General features: G+C 40.6%; 1 pseudogene; it reads right to left on the minus strand.

Moving 5' to 3' along the window:
- The window catches only part of LOC144762217 (uncharacterized), a 79,729-nt pseudogene that overhangs the window by 37,586 nt on the left and 20,003 nt on the right, over positions 1-22,140 (minus strand).

Below are 22,140 nucleotides of genomic sequence, written 5' to 3' on the forward strand. Positions count from 1 at the left end.
AATAAATATTAGTTACCAAATAATAAATATTGAACACTAAAATATTTTTCGAAACTAAAAACATAATTACAATTGAATAATTAATTAACAATAAATTAACAATAAATACCAATAAATATTAATTAATAAATATTAGTTACTAAATAATAAATATTGAACACTAAAATATTTTTCAAAACTAAAAACATGATTACAATTGAGTAAATAATTAGCAATACATAACAATAAATACCAATAAATATTAATTACTAAATATTAGTTACCAAATAATAAATATTGAACACTAAAATATTTTTCAAAACTAAAAACATAATTACAATTGAGTAATTAATTAGCAATAAATTAACAATAAATACCAATAAATATTCATTAATAAATATTAGTTACCAAATAATAAATATTGAACACTAAAATATTTTTCAAAACTAAAAACATAATTACAATTGAATAATTAATTAACAATACATTAACAATAAATACCAATAAATATTAAATAATAAATATTAGTTACCAAATAATAAATATTGAACACTAAAATATTTTTCAAAACATACAACATATTAATAATTAATAATTAATTAACTATTAAAATATAGTTTACAATACATTTATTTTCAAATAAACAAATATTTTAATGAAACAATAATTACTGATTAATAAAAATGTATTTCCAATTAATAAAAAGTAATTAGAAATCGGAATTACCAATTAAAAAAAATTAATTACCGATTAAAAAATTAATTGCCAATTAAAAAATGTAATTGCCAATTACAAACATTAATTATCAATTAAAAAAATGAATTACCAATTAAAATAATTAATTACCAAATAATTAATTAAAAATAAAATATTTATCAATACTAATAAAAAAAATCATTATTTAATTACAATTAAATTACTTCCCACCCAATTCCCCTATAAACCCACAACCCGCTATAGAACTTAAACACAAAAATTTATTAAAATTAATTTACAATTACTAAAAATGTATAATTAATTTACTATAATTAAATTACTTCCCACCCTATTCCCCTATAAACCCACAACCAGCTCCAGTACTAAAACATAAAATTAACTTAAAATTAACATTATTACTATATAAAAAATAGTACACATATAATTTAAAACAAATAAAATACTTAACAAAAAACATAGAACACATACATATAAAATACATAATAAAATACATAACAATAAACAAATATCGATATTAGTAACATCGAAATTAGTAACATCGATATATTTGATATCAATATTACTAACTTCGATATTACTTACATCGATATAAAACATTTCGATATTACTTACCTTAGGGTCGATATTCTGTCCAACAATATTCTTGACTTCGATATTCTCCACCTTCGATATTTCCAACTCGATATTACTGTAGGTCGAAATTTCGGAATCGATATTTAGACTGTGCACCCCTCCTGACGACTGTTAATGCCCTCCTGGAACCCTCTTCAGCTACAGCCTCATCTCACTGGGTGAATCCGAGCTCCATAAAAACATTTAACTCTAAAAGTAAAAATCTTCACTAGGCTTGACGATGACCAGCACCCCATCCAAGATGACAACCTCCTCGGCCTGGAAATTCTGCGTCTTCCTCTGTGAGCTTTTAACGAACTTGTCAATGGCTTCACTAAGACCTCATCCAGTGGCTCCTCTGCATCAACAACTTGTCCTCGGATACAGACTAGTGCCTTGCCTCACGTAGACTCTACCCCTCAAGAATGTTTTCAGAAATGTCTTCTAAGTCCGAAGGTAAGACGAGACCAGGCCCAATTCACCCCTTGTATCCGACCCACACTCCATCAGCCTTAAATTTAAACTTTGACAAGGTCTTATATGACCATACACCCTCAGTTGGCACTTTCATCTTTTAGGTGCTAGATTTCACACAAAAATTCATGACTCATTTCTACTGATTGGCTTTAATTTATTTTGGTGTCATTTTATTTATTAAAATGTACTCTGTTTTTTTTAATTGGTTTGGGATATTATTTGTGTTGTGTTTTCACCTTATTATTGTTTGTGTGCTGCATAAATACTTTACACATTGCCTCTAAGTTAAGCCTGACTGCTATTCTGCCAAGTAGCCACAGAGCTAAGTACAGATTAATTTAGTGACATTTGGAGTTCACCCTGACAAGGATTGTTTTTATTATTTGAATGGCAGACAATCTACCTATATTTTATAATGGGCAATTATGGTTTTTAAATGGTTGTTGCATATATTGTGTAATAGAAGTGATATAGTTCTAAAGTAAAACTGGCATAGATATTATCTTCATGCCAAATTATGAGTGCAAGATGTCTCTATCATATACCTGCCACTGTATGGGATACGTTTCTGCAGGGCACAAGGGTTTTAAAAAGCCTTTCAATATATCTGGTACTTACTTTACTCATTTTCTGTAAGGAACGTGGGCATTGCTATCTTCTGAATGGGGGTGATGGAACTGCATTTTCATAATTTCTGCAAGAAAATGGTGATGGCTATGTTGCACATGGAGGGTTATGGGTATTATAAGGCTGCTGAATAATTTGCCACTGCATTCTAAATGTTAGGAAAATTGGAATAGTTCATTTGTACAGGGGGAATTATGGGTTTTGGGTGCCAATATATAAAACTGGCCCTTACTGTAGTGATTCCTTCAAAGACAAATTGGACATTTAGGGGTCCATTAGGATGACGGGCGTACTTTGTCCGCCCGCCATCCCATCGTGGACAGGGACCGCCCGCCATAAGGGCGGGGGTCCTGGGGCAGCATTAGGATGCGCCCGCCACAGTGGCGGGCGCATCCTGCATTCCTACCATTGTGGCGGGCGGTGCACTCAGCACTGCCCACCACATTGGCAGGCTGTGCATGGAACTGCTGGGGGGTACCATAGGTACCCCCCATGTGCACCCCCCACACCCCCTGGAGTCCCTGGGAGCCGAAACTGGCCCCCGCGGGGATTCTCTGCACGCCTTTCCGTGGCGGCATTCAAATTTGCCCATCATAATATGGCTGGCGGTGTCTGATAGACACCGCCACCATATTATACCTTTTCCGCCCCGGGGTGGAAAAGCGGTAGACGGTTCTACCGTCCGCCGCGGTCCCCCTGCCATACTAATATGGCGGGGTGTCTTTAGAGCAAGGATGGCGGGCGGATCACCCCCGCCAGGCCGGCGGTGGCTACTGCCAGCCTGGCGGGGGCGATCCGCCCGCCATCCTAACGGGCCCCAAAGTCTCATACTCTATCTCAACATTCCTACTCTTAAAGACTTGTTTTATCATCTTCTTAAATAAACACCATGAATCCAATAATTGTAATGCCATCTGAGACCCTGTGCAGTACCAACCCATTGACACACTAATAAAGAAATCCAGAGGCTTCACCAACTGATTCTTACTGTGCTCAAGTGTATTTACTACCAATGTAAACTTATTGAAGACTTAAAACGAATGTACTTCAGAGCATGTCCTTCTTATTCTTGTGATTTTATATATCTGAGCCCTCGGGTATTGTCACCTGAGCTGTAGTTCAGTGTGTCTGCTGCCCTGACCCAGCACACAGAGATGAATTGATTTGTTCAGTGAAGTTCACAGCATACATATATATTATTGGTTCTTCTTTTTGTATCACATGCATAGAAATTGCATATCCCAAAGATTCAGTTCTGACACCACTTTATTGTAAATCATAATCACAAAATTCCAGAATTAGTAATTTCCTTAGAACAAAGCACAATAGTTAAAACATTGATCTAAGAATTTTTTCTAAATATTTTTTATTGGTGTATATGCACAGGAGTCATACAGAATTCCAATATCCAGTCATACAGCAATAAATTCCAACTAATGGCTACACAAGATGCGCATTAGTAGAGAAATATTTAAGAAACACCACATGTATATTTTGTTTTTTTCCATTTGAAATGAGTGGCAACCTGAAGCTAAAAAAAGCAAAAAAACAAGACTAGCCCTAAACAACAAACCCTATCCCAACCCCCACCCAGCTGCTATTGTCCCACACTGATAAGAATAAGAAGCAGGAAGGAGTTGCTCCAGTGCATCTAAAGAAGGCACCCCCTTACCATTGTGCAATGAAACCCATGAAGCATAGCAAAGCTAAATAGTAAACTAAAGGTAAAAATACACATGGCAGAGGAGAAATTATGATGGGTGAGTATTGTCCTTGGTGCAAGCTTTAAAGTCCTATACCAGCACATCCCATACCTGTGCTGTGAAATGTTTTCCCAGACCGGGTAGAGCTTCTCATTTAACAGGGAAATCAGGAGAGCAAGACTTTGGTCCATGTGCAAGCTTTCTCAAGTTTAGGGTGGAAATTAACCCAGCAATACCATATTGGGGATGTTCATAAGCAGACATCCTGTTGTGTTTGACAGCACCTCACAAACCAATATGAAACTATAAGAGCAGGACCAAAGCATTTGCAGAAAATCTGCATTTCAAAGTTTACAGTGAGTCATGTATTGTATTGTCGGTTTTTGGGTATGTATTATTAATCCGGGCAGGTGTAAGGTAGGCCCTGTTCAAGATATTAAATTTAACACCTTCAATGCTATGGAGATTTTCATCATGTGCTGAAGATGTGTATTTCCCATTGTTCATGACGAGCTCAGCTCGTCATAAGCACACGACCAGTGTCCTGCATGACGAGCTGAGCTCGTCATGAGCAGCGAAGGGGTTAATGTATTTAAAATTGGCACCACGTGGCACCTTGTGGGGAAAATCCAAACCCTTAGCATCACGGTGCATGGGTTGTTCGAAACAGTCCCAAGAAGCGTGGTCGGGGATGGTCGGTGGCGAAGAAAGTCATCTTTAAAATTAATGAGGGTGAACCCCATTTTGGACCGGTAACATCCTGTCAATGAGAGAGCTGCCAATTGGAGCTGTGAGGCCAAATGGCATTGCTCAAAGTCTAGGAGGGCCAGGTCACCCACTGCTATGGGCAGTCTCAGAGTTGACATAGCTGATACCCCGCCCCTCAAACCAATGCAGTAAGGGCTATGTCAAGGTTTTTGCAATAGGAACAGAACTGAATAGTAGAACATTCACGAAATAGTACAGTAAAGGAGACATTTGTTAGTGCTACATGGCCCATTACAGACAACTGAAGGGAGGGCCATAGTGTAAATTGGCTAAGGAGGGACCAAACTGCACTGCGAGGTTACCATCCTGCAAGTCTTTATGAGTGGTAGATATTAAATCACAAATATCAAAATGTGACCAATTCACAATACAGTCTAAAGCCGAAGCATATATGAAGGGGAAACTTGTAGCTCAAACGTATGGGAAAAGCACAGAGTTTGGCCTAGTTTACTCGGAGGCCTGAAGTTACTGTAAAGTCGCCTAGAATGTGTGCAATGGATTAAAAGATCCTGGCCTATGTCTTATATATGTCATCAGCGTAGAGAGGCACAGCAGTGTGGCACTGTGAAGCAGTATACCCGTTTATGTTCTGAGTAGACGTGCAGGTGAGCCATCAGAGCGTGCATCACCATGGCGAACATTGATCTAGGCATTAATTTATACAATTTTCATAGTTATGAAGCTAGAAATTCTTGAAGTAGCTCAGTCAAAGCATGCTTCTCCAGTCAGCCTGGGGCATTTCAAGTCTGAAATTATACACATATCATCACTAATTGAACATAACATATGGATCAATCAATGTATGCTTACATTTTATTTTGGAGTCATGTGGGTGAAGCACTGGAAGGTGACACATACTAAGGGGCCCATTAGGATGGCGGGCGGATTGCCCCTGCCAGGTTGGCGGTAGCCACCACCAGCCTGGCGGGGGCAATCCGACCGCCATCCGCACCTAAATTCCCCCCCGCCATATTAGGATGGCGAGGGGGACCCCGGCGGACGGAAAGACCGTCCGCCACTTTTCCGCCCCGGTCGCCTTGCGGAAAACGTTTAATATGGTGGCGGTGTCTATCAGACACCGCCAGACATATTATGATGGGCTTGTTGAGATGCCTTTTTCACGGAAAGGCATGCGGTCTTCACTCTGGGGGCCCCTTGCAGGCCCCCAGAGTGAAGGAGAGGTGGGGGGTGCAAACGGGGGGTACCTGTGGTATCCCCCTGCATTTCCATAAATAAAGCGGCAGGCACCGCGCGGTGCCTGCTGCTTTGTCTCTGCAAATGCATGAATGCATTTTTAGCATTGTGGCGGGCGGTGCAGAGACCACCGCCCCCCACAATGCTAAAAATGCAGGATGTGCCCGCCACTGTGGCGGGCACATCCTAATACCCCCCACGGGACCCCCGTCCTTATGGCGGGCGGTCCCAAACCCCCAGTAGGATGACGGGCGGACTTTTCGCCCGTCATCCCAATAGGCCCGTAAATGTTGATAATGATAAGAATTAAATTGAGTAAAGAGATGAATACGCCTGAAATGGCAAATCTTCGCTGTGCACTGGTTTGGGGAGAAAGGTCTTCCTGTTCTTTGGAGTTGTTGTCTAAATTGTGTCATTTAGGCATGACACTAAGCCAAGCTGCACGCTAATGGATTACATTGGATTAAAATGGACTAAACTGAGGAAAATATGAGAATTACGGTGTGCATCCCACCCCCCTACATGTCTTTATCTAATAAGCCTATCGGGGATAGCACCCGCTTGAGTTAATGAATCAAAATGGAAAAAATGACATCGCAGTATAAGTCAACACGATGGCGTTGACATCTAAATTCATGAAAGAGACAGTGTTTTAATGTTAAAACGGGTTCACTTTTCGTATTAATCAATGCAGTGTAGTGACACTATAATAAGTTACGTGGTTGCATGATCGAAATAGATTTTTACTGTGAAAGATGAGCCCCGACATAACATATATTTTTTAGTGCACCATGGGATTGTGAGTTCCGTTGTGTGTGTTGGAAACGCCATTAGTGTAAAACACGAGGCAGGTGTGGGTTAAGTGGGGCTGAGTAACAGAGAGGATATCTGGTTAAATGGACGAAGGGGAGAGGGATCTTTAAACACTTTTTTGATACTCTGAGGATATTTGAAGACTAGCAGCGCGTTGTTGCAGGTACGGATCAATGTTTATACAATGTCGGAAAAAGAGTTCAGAGTGTAACCTTCGATAGGAGGATAATATACTGGAATAGATTGTTTAGAACAATAGGGTTAACACTGTTGAGAGGCAATGAGAAGTGTACATTAAATTACAATGTGGGACCCTGCTTGGTACAAATGAGAGAGCGTTAACATGATGTGACAATCATTATAAACGTGAGTTAAGTGAAGGGCATGGCTTTTTAATGAAATTTGGCAGTGAAATATTTTTCGATATATTAATTTGTAATGCGTCTTGATATTATCATGTACTGATTATGGTGTTATTTGTGATTTTTTTTTGTGACCACTGACGAAGGGCTATTTAAGCCTGAAATGCATTGGGTTGTAACGTCAATAAAAGCTGCTTTTTATGAACAGCGCTGCATTCGTGTTCCTGATTGAGGTCTGGATGGGCACTTTGGGGACATAAGAAACTTGGAAAAAAGCGCGTATACCCACGTGTGGACTAAAATTGTAGATTGAGTAAAAGCAACATGAAACGAAAACGGAGAAACATTGATAAGAATTAAATTGAGTAAAGAGATGAATACGCCTGAAATGGCAAATCTTCGCTGTGCACTGGTTTGGGGAGAAAGGTCTTCCTGTTCTTTGGAGTTGATAATAAAGGGAGAGCATACTGTGTATTAATGCTATTAAGGCTATATGATAACAAGCTTGTGACAGTAATGAGCAAACATGCCCATCCTTTGTTTACTCAAGTAACAAAATAGCAATCATATATTATTATTATCAACACTTGTAAAGCACAACTAACACCTTACGGGTACCCTGGCACTGTGATACGAATGGCTAACTAAGCGTAGATACAGATGGAATGCAGTTACCAGAGGAAAAAATTAACAAGATGCCAGAGGGAATACTCGAGGATAAAGCCATGTCTTTATCCTTTTTCTGAACTACAGAAGACCATCCATTTGTCTAATATCAAGTGTAAATTTGTTCCAGAGGCATGAGGCTGCTGTGTTAAAAGCCCTACCTCCTGATTTAGTTTTTTGTACTGGGCACCTTCACCAGATTGGCCGAAGAGGAACGAAGCATTCGGGGGGGGGCATAACATGTGAATTTGTCCTGCAGTGATTTGGGTCCGAAGCCATGTAAGGCTTCGAACACTATACACAGTGCCCTAAATTATATCCTCTGCAAAATTGGGAGCTATTGCAACTCTGCGAGTGCCTGAGAGGCGGAGGAATGGCGTGATCTCATCAGTGCCAGCTTGGCCGGCATGGTCTGTATTCTCTGTAATCTCTCGATCAAATACCTTGGTGATTCCAGCAGCAGGGCAATACTATCTAGTGAGAATAGTGTTTCTAACTATCAGTATTCTTGCCTGTTTTTAGAACATCAGGAGAATTTTCCCAAAATGATCTAATCAAGGTAAGACAGCTCCCAGCTGTTTTATTAACATGATTTTCAAGTGTCATTTTATTATCAAACATGACTCCCAGGTTAAGTACTGTGTTGCTGGGAACCAATGGGGTAGCAGTGGAAATAGGCCAGAAATCAAACGGAGTGTAAGGGGAATTCTACGTACTGCACAATGCAGGATCTCTCTCTTGTCAGCATTAAATTGAAGAGAGTTCTCTCTAAGCCAAAATGCTGTGTCCTGCAGACAGGCATGGAAGTCTTTTAGGGATACAGATTGCTCGCCCTATAGAGACGAAATAAGCTGAGTGTCATCTGCGTAGTTCGCTAGATTAATGTTATGAGTCCTTATAACAGCAAGTAAAGGGCTCATTTAGATGATGAATAATATAGGACTAATCGCATATCCTTGTGGGACACTGTGCAGAATGTTGGAAAACTTTGAGCGAAAAGGAGGGAGGGCTACTGCCTGTTGTCTATTAGATAGATACGATTGACACCACTTCAGGGCAGTGCCCACAACCCCCACTTCATCAAGCTTGGAAAGAAGAACATCATGGTTTACCGTATCGAATGCGGCAGACAAGTCGAGAAGAATCAGTATAGCTAACTTTCCCGTGTTTGCACGCATACATAGATTGTCCATAACAGTCACCAGGGCGGTCTCCGTTCCATAGCCAGGGCGAAAACCAAATTGCACCTTGTTCAGAATGTTGTTGGTTTCTAAAAACTGGGAAAGTGCTTTACTTACTAATTGTTCCAAGATTTTAACTGGGTATAGTAGAAGAGAAATGGGTCCGTTGCTTTTTGGACAAGTGGGGTCAAGTGATGCTTTTTTCAGGAGGGGCGTCACCAACGCCTGTTTCCAGCAAGTCGGCACAGATCCACCAGTCAACAATTGACTACAAAGTTGCCGAAGTATCGGGAAGAGTTCAGGGGCCAGTTCCTTCCAGATTTTATGTGCAAGCAGGTCCAAGGGGGATCCTGAAGAGACCCCCATGGCAATTTTATTGAATTCTTCCAAGAAAGTGTGACAAAGGGATCTAGGGAATAAGATTTTTCCACCCCTGCCCATCTTACAGACGGTGATTCCTTGGGCGTATTACCCATTTTGAGTCCATCAATAATGTTACTAATCTAGTCCTCAAAAAAGGTTGCTAGACTGTCACATAATTCCTGGCTAGGCACACTCTCATTCTTTGAGTAGTCCGGGTTGATCATATCATCTATTATCCTAAAAACACTTTGAGTACTGTTTTGTGCCTTCAGAATAGTATCTGCAAAAAACTCTGTTTTTGCTACAATTTTTTCTTTTTTATACTCAGCTATTGCCATCCTCCAGGAGATTTTTTCTTCGTCGGTGTATTCCCTATGCCATTTCCTTTTCGCTTGCTTACAGCCCAGTTTCAGGTTTCTCAGTTTTTCATTAAACCTTGGGGCTGACGGTCTACCTAATTTTTTATGACTTTTAACCGGGGCAATTTGGTCCAGCCTAGTGTTTATTTATTCACAAAATGTTACAAAATTGTCTTCCACCTGCTTATTTATATCACAACCCTTGTTAATCAGAAATATTGGAGATATCATTGCCTTTTTCAGGAGTCCCTTCCAATCCCTACTTTGAAAGTTCGTGACTTCCCTAAAGGTCGGTTTATTCATCCTATGGTTATATATGTGGGACCCTGCTTGGTACAAATGAGAGAACGTAAACATGATGTGACAATCATTATAACCGTGAGTTAAGTGAAGGGCATGGCTTTTTAATGAAATTTGGCAGTGAAATATTTTTCGATATATTAATTTGTAATGCGTCTTGATATTATCATGTACTGATTATGGTGTTATTTGTGATTTTTTTTAGTGACCACTGACGAAGGGCTATTTAAGCCTGAAATGCATTGGGTTGTAACGTCAATAAAAGCTGCTTTTTATGAACAGCGCTGCATTCGTGTTGCTGATTAAGGTCTGGATGGGCACTTTGGGGACATAAGAAACTTGGAAAAAAGCGCGTATACCCACGTGTGGACTAAAATGGTAGATTGAGTAAAAGCAACATGAAACGAAAATGGAGAAACATTGATAAGAAGTAAATTGAGTAAAGAGATGAATACGCCTGAAATGGCAAATCTTCGCTGTGCACTGGTTTGGGGAGAAAGGTCTTCCTGTTCTTTGGAGTTGATAATAAAGGGAGAGCATACTGTGTATTAATGCTATTAAGGCTATATGATAACAAGCTTGTGACAGTAATGAGCAAACATGCCCATCCTTTGTTTACTCAAGTAACAAAATAGCAATCATATATTATTATTATCAACACTTGTAAAGCGCAACTAACACCTTACGGGTACCCTGGCACTGTGATACGAATGGCTAACTAAGTGTAGATACAGATGGAATGCAGTTACCAGAGGAAAAAATTAACAAGATGCCAGAGGGCATACTCGAGGATAAAGCCATGTCTTTATCCTTTTTCTGAACTACAGAAGACCATCCATTTGTCTAATATCAAGTGTAAATTAGTTCCAGAGGCATGAGGCTGCTGTGTTAAAAGCCCTACCTCCTGATTTAGTTTTTTGTACTCTGGGCACCTTCACCAGATTGGCCGAAGATGAACGAAGCATTCGGGGGGGGGCATAACATGTGAATTTGTCCTGCAGTGATTTGGGTCCGAAGCCATGTAAGGCTTCGAACACTATACACAGTGCCCTAAATTATATCCTATGCAAAATTGGGAGCTATTGCAACTCTGCGAGTGCCTGAGAGGCGGAGGAATGGCGTGATCTCATCAGTGCCAGCTTGGCCGGCATGGTCTGTATTCTCTGTAATCTCTCGATCAAATACCTTGGTGATTCCAGCAGCAGGGCAATACTATCTAGTGAGAATAGTGTTTCTAACTATCAGTATTCTTGCCTGTTTTTAGAACATCAGGAGAATTTTCCCAAAATGATCTAATCAAGGTAAGACAGCTCCCAGCTGCTTTATTAACATGATTTTCAAGTGTCATTTTATTATCAAACATGACTCCCAGGTTAAGTACTGTGTTGCTGGGAACCAATGGGGTAGCAGTGGAAATAGGCCAGAAATCAAACGGAGTGTAAGGGGAATTCTACGTACTGCACAATGCAGGATCTCTCTCTTGTCAGCATTAAATTGAAGAGAGTTCTCTCTAAGCCAAAATGCTGTGTCCTGCAGACAGGCATGGAAGTCTTTTAGGGATACAGATTGCTCGCCCTATAGAGACGAAATAAGCTGAGTGTCATCTGCGTAGTTCGCTAGATTAATGTTATGAGTCCTTATAACAGCAAGTAAAGGGCTCATTTAGATGATGAATAATATAGGACTAATCGCATATCCTTGTGGGACACTGTGCAGAATGTTGGAAAACTTTGAGCGAAAAGGAGGGAGGGCTACTGCCTGTTGTCTATTAGATAGATACGATTGACACCACTTCAGGGCAGTGCCCACAACCCCCACTTCATCAAGCTTGGAAAGAAGAACATCATGGTTTACCGTATCGAATGCGGCAGACAAGTCGAGAAGAATCAGTATAGCTAACTTTCCCGTGTTTGCACGCATACATAGATTGTCCATAACAGTCACCAGGGCGGTCTCCGTTCCATAGCCAGGGCGAAAACCAAATTGCACCTTGTCCAGAATGTTGTTGGTTTCTAAAAACTGGGAAAGTGCTTTACTTACTAATTGTTCCAAGATTTTAACTGGGTATAGTAGAAGAGAAATGGGTCTGTTGCTTTTTGGACAAGTGGGGTCAAGTGATGCTTTTTTCAGGAGGGGCGTCACCAAAGCCTGTTTCCAGCAAGTCGGCACAGATCCACCAGTCAACGATTGACTACAAAGTTGCCGAAGTATCGGGAAGAGTTCAGGGGCCAGTTCCTTCCAGATTTTATGTGCAAGCAGGTCCAAGGGGGATCCTGAAGAGACCCCCATGGCAATTTTATTGAATTCTTCCAAGAAAGTGTGACAAAGTGATCTAGGGAATAAGATTTTTCCACCCCTGCCCATCTTACAGACGGTGATTCCTTGGGCGTATTACCCATTTTGAGTCCATCAATAATGTTACTAATCTAGTCCTCAAAAAAGGTTGCTAGACTGTCACATAATTCCTGGCTAGGCACACTCTCATTCTTTGAGTAGTCCGGGTTGATCATATCATCTATTATCCTAAAAACACTTTGAGTACTGTTTTGTGCCTTCAGAATAGTATCTGCAAAAAACTCTGTTTTTGCTACAATTTTTTCTTTTTTATACTCAGCTATTGCCATCCTCCAGGAGATTTTTTTTTTCGTCGGTGTATTCCCTATGCCATTTCCTTTTCGCTTGCTTACAGCCCAGTTTCAGGTTTCTCAGTTTTTCATTAAACCTTGGGGCTGACGGTCTACCTAATTTTTTATGACTTTTAACCGGGGCAATTTGGTCCAGCCTAGTGTTTATTTGTTCACAAAATGTTACAAAATTCTCTTCCACCTGCTTATTTATATCACAACCCTTGTTAATCAGAAATATTGGAGATATCATTGCCTTTTTCAGGAGTCCCTTCCAATCCCTACTTTGAAAGTTCGTGACTTCCCTAAAGGTCGGTTTATTCATCCTATGGTTATATACCGTATTTTCTGGCGTATAAGACGACTTTTTAACCCTTGAAAATCTTTTCAAAAGTTGGGGGTCGTCTTATACGCCGGTATCATTTAATAAGCAAGCGAATATAGCCCAAACCCTATATTTTAAAAGGAAAAGTAGGGGGTCGTCTTATACGCCCAGTCGTCTTATACGCCAGAAAATACGGTATGTGGGACCCTGCTTGGTACAAATGAGAGAACGTAAACATGATGTGACAATCATTATAAACGTGAGTTAAGTGAAGGGCATGGCTTTTTAATGAAATTTGCCAGTGAAATATTTTTCGATATATTAATTTGTAATGCGTCTAGATATTATCATGTACTGATTATGGTGTTATTTGTGATTTTTTTTAGTGACCACTGACGAAGGGCTATTTAAGCCTGAAATGCATTGGGTTGTAACGTCAATAAAAGCTGCTTTTTATGAACAGCGCTGCATTCGTGTTCCTGATTGAGGTCTGGATGGGCACTTTGGGGACATAAGAAACTTGGAAAAAAGCGCGTATACCCACGTGTGGACTAAAATTGTAGATTGAGTAAAAGCAACATGAAACGAAAATGGAGAAACATTGATAAGAAGTAAATTGAGTAAAGAGATGAATACGCCTGAAATGGCAAATCTTCGCTGTGCACTGGTTTGGGGAGAAAGGTCTTCCTGTTCTTTGGAGTTGATAATAAAGGGAGAGCATACTGTGTATTAATGCTATTAAGGCTATATGATAACAAGCTTGTGACAGTAATGAGCAAACATGCCCATCCTTTGTTTACTCAAGTAACAAAATAGCAATCATATATTATTATTATCAACACTTGTAAAGCGCAACTAACACCTTACGGGTACCCTGGCACTGTGATACGAATGGCTAACTAAGTGTAGATACAGATGGAATGCAGTTACCAGAGGAAAAAATTAACAAGATGCCAGAGGGCATACTCGAGGATAAAGCCATGTCTTTATCCTTTTTCTGAACTACAGAAGACCATCCATTTGTCTAATATCAAGTGTAAATTAGTTCCAGAGGCATGAGGCTGCTGTGTTAAAAGCCCTACCTCCTGATTTAGTTTTTTGTACTCTGGGCACCTTCACCAGATTGGCCGAAGATGAACGAAGCATTCGGGGGGGGCATAACATGTGAATTTGTCCTGCAGTGATTTGGGTCCGAAGCCATGTAAGGCTTCGAACACTATACACAGTGCCCTAAATTATATCCTATGCAAAATTGGGAGCTATTGCAACTCTGCGAGTGCCTGAGAGGCGGAGGAATGGCGTGATCTCATCAGTGCCAGCTTGGCCGGCATGGTCTGTATTCTCTGTAATCTCTCGATCAAATACCTTGGTGATTCCAGCAGCAGGGCAATACTATCTAGTGAGAATAGTGTTTCTAACTATCAGTATTCTTGCCTGTTTTTAGAACATCAGGAGAATTTTCCCAAAATGATCTAATCAAGGTAAGACAGCTCCCAGCTGCTTTATTAACATGATTTTCAAGTGTCATTTTATTATCAAACATGACTCCCAGGTTAAGTACTGTGTTGCTGGGAACCAATGGGGTAGCAGTGGAAATAGGCCAGAAATCAAACGGAGTGTAAGGGGAATTCTACGTACTGCACAATGCAGGATCTCTCTCTTGTCAGCATTAAATTGAAGAGAGTTCTCTCTAAGCCAAAATGCTGTGTCCTGCAGACAGGCATGGAAGTCTTTTAGGGATACAGATTGCTCGCCCTATAGAGACGAAATAAGCTGAGTGTCATCTGCGTAGTTCGCTAGATTAATGTTATGAGTCCTTATAACAGCAAGTAAAGGGCTCATTTAGATGATGAATAATATAGGACTAATCGCATATCCTTGTGGGACACTGTGCAGAATGTTGGAAAACTTTGAGCGAAAAGGAGGGAGGGCTACTGCCTGTTGTCTATTAGATAGATACGATTGACACCACTTCAGGGCAGTGCCCACAACCCCCACTTCATCAAGCTTGGAAAGAAGAACATCATGGTTTACCGTATCGAATGCGGCAGACAAGTCGAGAAGAATCAGTATAGCTAACTTTCCCGTGTTTGCACGCATACATAGATTGTCCATAACAGTCACCAGGGCGGTCTCCGTTCCATAGCCAGGGCGAAAACCAAATTGCACCTTGTCCAGAATGTTGTTGGTTTCTAAAAACTGGGAAAGTGCTTTACTTACTAATTGTTCCAAGATTTTAACTGGGTATAGTAGAAGAGAAATGGGTCTGTTGCTTTTTGGACAAGTGGGGTCAAGTGATGCTTTTTTCAGGAGGGGCGTCACCAAAGCCTGTTTCCAGCAAGTCGGCACAGATCCACCAGTCAACGATTGACTACAAAGTTGCCGAAGTATCGGGAAGAGTTCAGGGGCCAGTTCCTTCCAGATTTTATGTGCAAGCAGGTCCAAGGGGGATCCTGAAGAGTCCCCCATGGCAATTTTATTGAATTCTTCCAAGAAAGTGTGACAAAGTGATCTAGGGAATAAGATTTTTCCACCCCTGCCCATCTTACAGACGGTGATTCCTTGGGCGTATTACCCATTTTGAGTCCATCAATAATGTTACTAATCTAGTCCTCAAAAAAGGTTGCTAGACTGTCACATAATTCCTGGCTAGGCACACTCTCATTCTTTGAGTAGTCCGGGTTGATCATATCATCTATTATCCTAAAAACACTTTGAGTACTGTTTTGTGCCTTCAGAATAGTATCTGCAAAAAACTCTGTTTTTGCTACAATTTTTTCTTTTTTATACTCAGCTATTGCCATCCTCCAGGAGATTTTTTTCTTCGTCGGTGTATTCCCTATGCCATTTCCTTTTCGCTTGCTTACAGCCCAGTTTCAGGTTTCTCAGTTTTTCATTAAACCTTGGGGCTGACGGTCTACCTAATTTTTTATGACTTTTAACCGGGGCAATTTGGTCCAGCCTAGTGTTTATTTGTTCACAAAATGTTACAAAATTCTCTTCCACCTGCTTATTTATATCACAACCCTTGTTAATCAGAAATATTGGAGATATCATTGCCTTTTTCAGGAGTCCCTTCCAATCCCTACTTTGAAAGTTCGTGACTTCCCTAAAGGTCGGTTTATTCATCCTATGGTTATATACCGTATTTTCTGGCGTATAAGACGACTTTTTAACCCTTGAAAATCTTTTCAAAAGTTGGGGGTCGTCTTATACGCCGGTATCATTTAATAAGCAAGCGAATATAGCCCAAACCCTATATTTTAAAAGGAAAAGTAGGGGGTCGTCTTATACGCCCAGTCGTCTTATACGCCAGAAAATACGGTATGTGGGACCCTGCTTGGTACAAATGAGAGAACGTAAACATGATGTGACAATCATTATAAACGTGAGTTAAGTGAAGGGCATGGCTTTTTAATGAAATTTGCCAGTGAAATATTTTTCGATATATTAATTTGTAATGCGTCTAGATATTATCATGTACTGATTATGGTGTTATTTGTGATTTTTTTTAGTGACCACTGACGAAGGGCTATTTAAGCCTGAAATGCATTGGGTTGTAACGTCAATAAAAGCTGCTTTTTATGAACAGCGCTGCATTCGTGTTCCTGATTGAGGTCTGGATGGGCACTTTGGGGACATAAGAAACTTGGAAAAAAGCGCGTATACCCACGTGTGGACTAAAATTGTAGATTGAGTAAAAGCAACATGAAACGAAAATGGAGAAACATTGATAAGAAGTAAATTGAGTAAAGAGATGAATACGCCTGAAATGGCAAATCTTCGCTGTGCACTGGTTTGGGGAGAAAGGTCTTCCTGTTCTTTGGAGTTGATAATAAAGGGAGAGCATACTGTGTATTAATGCTATTAAGGCTATATGATAACAAGCTTGTGACAGTAATGAGCAAACATGCCCATCCTTTGTTTACTCAAGTAACAAAATAGCAATCATATATTATTATTATCAACACTTGTAAAGCGCAACTGACACCTTACGGGTACCCTGGCACTGTGATACGAATGGCTAACTAAGCGTAGATACAGATGGAATGCAGTTACCAGAGGAAAAAAATAACAAGATGCCAGAGGGCATACTCGAGGATAAAGCCATGTCTTTATCCTTTTTCTGAACTACAGAAGACCATCCATTTGTCTAATATCAAGTGTAAATTTGTTCCAGAGGCATGAGGCTGCTGTGTTAAAAGCCCTACCTCCTGATTTAGTTTTTTGTACTCTGGGCACCTTCACCAGATTGGCCGAAGATGAACGAAGCATTCGGGGGGGGCATAACATGTGAATTTTTCCTGCAGTGATTTGGGTCCGAAGCCATGTAAGGCTTCGAACACTATACACAGTGCCCTAAATTATATCCTCTGCAAAATTGGGAGCTATTGCAACTCTGCGAGTGCCTGAGAGGCGGAGGAATGGCGTGATCTCATCAGTGCCAGCTTGGCCGGCACGGTCTGTATTCTCTGTAATCTCTCGATCAAATACCTTGGTGATTCCAGCAGCAGGGCAATACTATCTAGTGAGAATAGTGTTTCTAACTATCAGTATTCTTGCCTGTTTTTAGAACATCAGGAGAATTTTCCCAAAATGATCTAATCAAGGTAAGACAGCTCCCAGCTGCTTTATTAACATGATTTTCAAGTGTCATTTTATTATCAAACATGACTCCCAGGTTAAGTACTGTGTTGCTGGGAACCAATGGGGTAGCAGTGGAAATAGGCCAGAAATCAAACGGAGTGTAAGGGGAATTCTACGTACTGCACAATGCAGGATCTCTCTCTTGTCAGCATTAAATTGAAGAGAGTTCTCTCTAAGCCAAAATGCTGTGTCCTGCAGACAGGCATGGAAGTCTTTTAGGGATACAGATTGCTCGCCCTATAGAGACGAAATAAGCTGAGTGTCATCTGCGTAGTTCGCTAGATTAATGTTATGAGTCCTTATAACAGCAAGTAAAGGGCTCATTTAGATGATGAATAATATAGGACTAATCGCATATCCTTGTGGGACACTGTGCAGAATGTTGGAAAACTTTGAGCGAAAAGGAGGGAGGGCTACTGCCTGTTGTCTATTAGATAGATACGATTGACACCACTTCAGGGCAGTGCCCACAACCCCCACTTCATCAAGCTTGGAAAGAAGAACATTATGGTTTACCGTATCGAATGCGGCAGACAAGTCGAGAAGAATCAGTATAGCTAACTTTCCCCTGTTTGCACGCATACATAGATTGTCCATAACAGTCACCAGGGCGGTCTCCGTTCCATAGCCAGGGCGAAAACCAAATTGCACCTTGTCCAGAATGTTGTTGGTTTCTAAAAACTGGGAAAGTGCTTTACTTACTAATTGTTCCAAGATTTTAACTGGGTATAGTAGAAGAGAAATGGGTCTGTTGCTTTTTGGACAAGTGGGGTCAAGTGATGCTTTTTTCAGGAGGGGCGTCACCAAAGCCTGTTTCCAGCAAGTCGGCACAGATCCACCAGTCAACGATTGACTACAAAGTTGCCGAAGTATCGGGAAGAGTTCAGGGGCCAGTTCCTTCCAGATTTTATGTGCAAGCAGGTCCAAGGGGGATCCTGAAGAGACCCCCATGGCAATTTTATTGAATTCTTCCAAGAAAGTGTGACAAAGTGATCTAGGGAATAAGATTTTTCCACCCCTGCCCATCTTACAGACGGTGATTCCTTGGGCGTATTACCCATTTTGAGTCCATCAATAATGTTACTAATCTAGTCCTCAAAAAAGGTTGCTAGACTGTCACATAATTCCTGGCTAGGCACACTCTCATTCTTTGAGTAGTCCGGGTTGATCATATCATCTATTATCCTAAAAACACTTTGAGTACTGTTTTGTGCCTTCAGAATAGTATCTGCAAAAAACTCTGTTTTTGCTACAATTTTTTCTTTTTTATACTCAGCTATTGCCATCCTCCAGGAGATTTTTTTCTTCGTCGGTGTATTCCCTATGCCATTTCCTTTTCGCTTGCTTACAGCCCAGTTTCAGGTTTCTCAGTTTTTCATTAAACCTTGGGGCTGACGGTCTACCTAATTTTTTATGACTTTTAACCGGGGCAATTTGGTCCAGCCTAGTGTTTATTTGTTCACAAAATGTTACAAAATTCTCTTCCACCTGCTTATTTATATCACAACCCTTGTTAATCAGAAATATTGGAGATATCATTGCCTTTTTCAGGAGTCCCTTCCAATCCCTACTTTGAAAGTTCGTGACTTCCCTAAAGGTCGGTTTATTCATCCTATGGTTATATACCGTATTTTCTGGCGTATAAGACGACTTTTTAACCCTTGAAAATCTTTTCAAAAGTTGGGGGTCGTCTTATACGCCGGTATCATTTAATAAGCAAGCGAATATAGCCCAAACCCTATATTTTAAAAGGAAAAGTAGGGGGTCGTCTTATACGCCCAGTCGTCTTATACGCCAGAAAATACGGTATGTGGGACCCTGCTTGGTACAAATGAGAGAACGTAAACATGATGTGACAATCATTATAAACGTGAGTTAAGTGAAGGGCATGGCTTTTTAATGAAATTTGGCAGTGAAATATTTTTCGATATATTAATTTGTAATGCGTCTAGATATTATCATGTACTGATTATGGTGTTATTTGTGATTTTTTTTAGTGACCACTGACGAAGGGCTATTTAAGCCTGAAATGCATTGGGTTGTAACGTCAATAAAAGCTGCTTTTTATGAACAGCGCTGCATTCGTGTTCCTGATTGAGGTCTGGATGGGCACTTTGGGGACATAAGAAACTTGGAAAAAAGCGCGTATACCCACGTGTGGACTAAAATTGTAGATTGAGTAAAAGCAACATGAAACGAAAATGGAGAAACATTGATAAGAAGTAAATTGAGTAAAGAGATGAATACGCCTGAAATGGCAAATCTTCGCTGTGCACTGGTTTGGGGAGAAAGGTCTTCCTGTTCTTTGGAGTTGATAATAAAGGGAGAGCATACTGTGTATTAATGCTATTAAGGCTATATGATAACAAGCTTGTGACAGTAATGAGCAAACATGCCCATCCTTTGTTTACTCAAGTAACAAAATAGCAATCATATATTATTATTATCAACACTTGTAAAGCGCAACTGACACCTTACGGGTACCCTGGCACTGTGATACGAATGGCTAACTAAGCGTAGATACAGATGGAATGCAGTTACCAGAGGAAAAAAATAACAAGATGCCAGAGGGCATACTCGAGGATAAAGCCATGTCTTTATCCTTTTTCTGAACTACAGAAGACCATCCATTTGTCTAATATCAAGTGTAAATTTGTTCCAGAGGCATGAGGCTGCTGTGTTAAAAGCCCTACCTCCTGATTTAGTTTTTTGTACTCTGGGCACCTTCACCAGATTGGCCGAAGATGAACGAAGCATTCGGGGGGGGCATAACATGTGAATTTTTCCTGCAGTGATTTGGGTCCGAAGCCATGTAAGGCTTCGAACACTATACACAGTGCCCTAAATTATATCCTCTGCAAAATTGGGAGCTATTGCAACTCTGCGAGTGCCTGAGAGGCGGAGGAATGGCGTGATCTCATCAGTGCCAGCTTGGCCGGCACGGTCTGTATTCTCTGTAATCTCTCGATCAAATACCTTGGTGATTCCAGCAGCAGGGCAATACTATCTAGTGAGAATAGTGTTTCTAACTATCAGTATTCTTGCCTGTTTTTAGAACATCAGGAGAATTTTCCCAAAATGATCTAATCAAGGTAAGACAGCTCCCAGCTGCTTTATTAACATGATTTTCAAGTGTCATTTTATTATCAAACATGACTCCCAGGTTAAGTACTGTGTTGCTGGGAACCAATGGGGTAGCAGTGGAAATAGGCCAGAAATCAAACGGAGTGTAAGGGGAATTCTACGTACTGCACAATGCAGGATCTCTCTCTTGTCAGCATTAAATTGAAGAGAGTTCTCTCTAAGCCAAAATGCTGTGTCCTGCAGACAGGCATGGAAGTCTTTTAGGGATACAGATTGCTCGCCCTATAGAGACGAAATAAGCTGAGTGTCATCTGCGTAGTTCGCTAGATTAATGTTATGAGTCCTTATAACAGCAAGTAAAGGGCTCATTTAGATGATGAATAATATAGGACTAATCGCATATCCTTGTGGGACACTGTGCAGAATGTTGGAAAACTTTGAGCGAAAAGGAGGGAGGGCTACTGCCTGTTGTCTATTAGATAGATACGATTGACACCACTTCAGGGCAGTGCCCACAACCCCCACTTCATCAAGCTTGGAAAGAAGAACATCATGGTTTACCGTATCGAATGCGGCAGACAAGTCGAGAAGAATCAGTATAGCTAACTTTCCCCTGTTTGCACGCATACATAGATTGTCCATAACAGTCACCAGAGCGGTCTACGTTCCATAGCCAGGGCGAAAACCAAATTGCACCTTGTCCAGAATGTTGTTGGTTTCTAAAAACTGGGAAAGTGCTTTACTTACTAATTGTTCCAAGATTTTAACTGGGTATAGTAGAAGAGAAATGGGTCTGTTGTTTTTTGGACAAGTGGGGTCAAGTGATGCTTTTTTCAGGAGGGGCGTCACCAACGCCTGTTTCCAGCAAGTCGGCACAGATCCACCAGTCAACGATTGACTACAAAGTTGCGGAAGTATCGGGAAGAGTTCAGGGGCCAGTTCCTTCCAGATTTTATGTGCAAGCAGGTCCAAGGGGGATCCTGAAGAGACCCCCATGGCAATTTTATTGAATTCTTCAAAGAAAGTGTGACAAAGTGATCTAGGGAATAAGATTTTTCCACCCCTGCCCATCTTACAGACGGTGATTCCTTGGGCGTATTACCCATTTTGAGTCCATCAATAATGTTACTAATCTAGTCCTCAAAAAAGGTTGCTAGACTGTCACATAATTCCTGGCTAGGCACACTCTCATTCTTTGAGTAGTCCGGGTTGATCATATCATCTATTATCCTAAAAACACTTTGAGGACTGTTTTGTGCCTTCAGAATAGTATCTGCAAAAAACTCTGTTTTTGCTACAATTTTTTCTTTTTTATACTCAGCTATTGCCATCCTCCAGG

This window comes from Lissotriton helveticus, chromosome 6 (assembly GCF_964261635.1).
Source record: "Lissotriton helveticus chromosome 6, aLisHel1.1, whole genome shotgun sequence".
Lineage (NCBI taxonomy): Eukaryota > Metazoa > Chordata > Amphibia > Caudata > Salamandridae > Lissotriton > Lissotriton helveticus.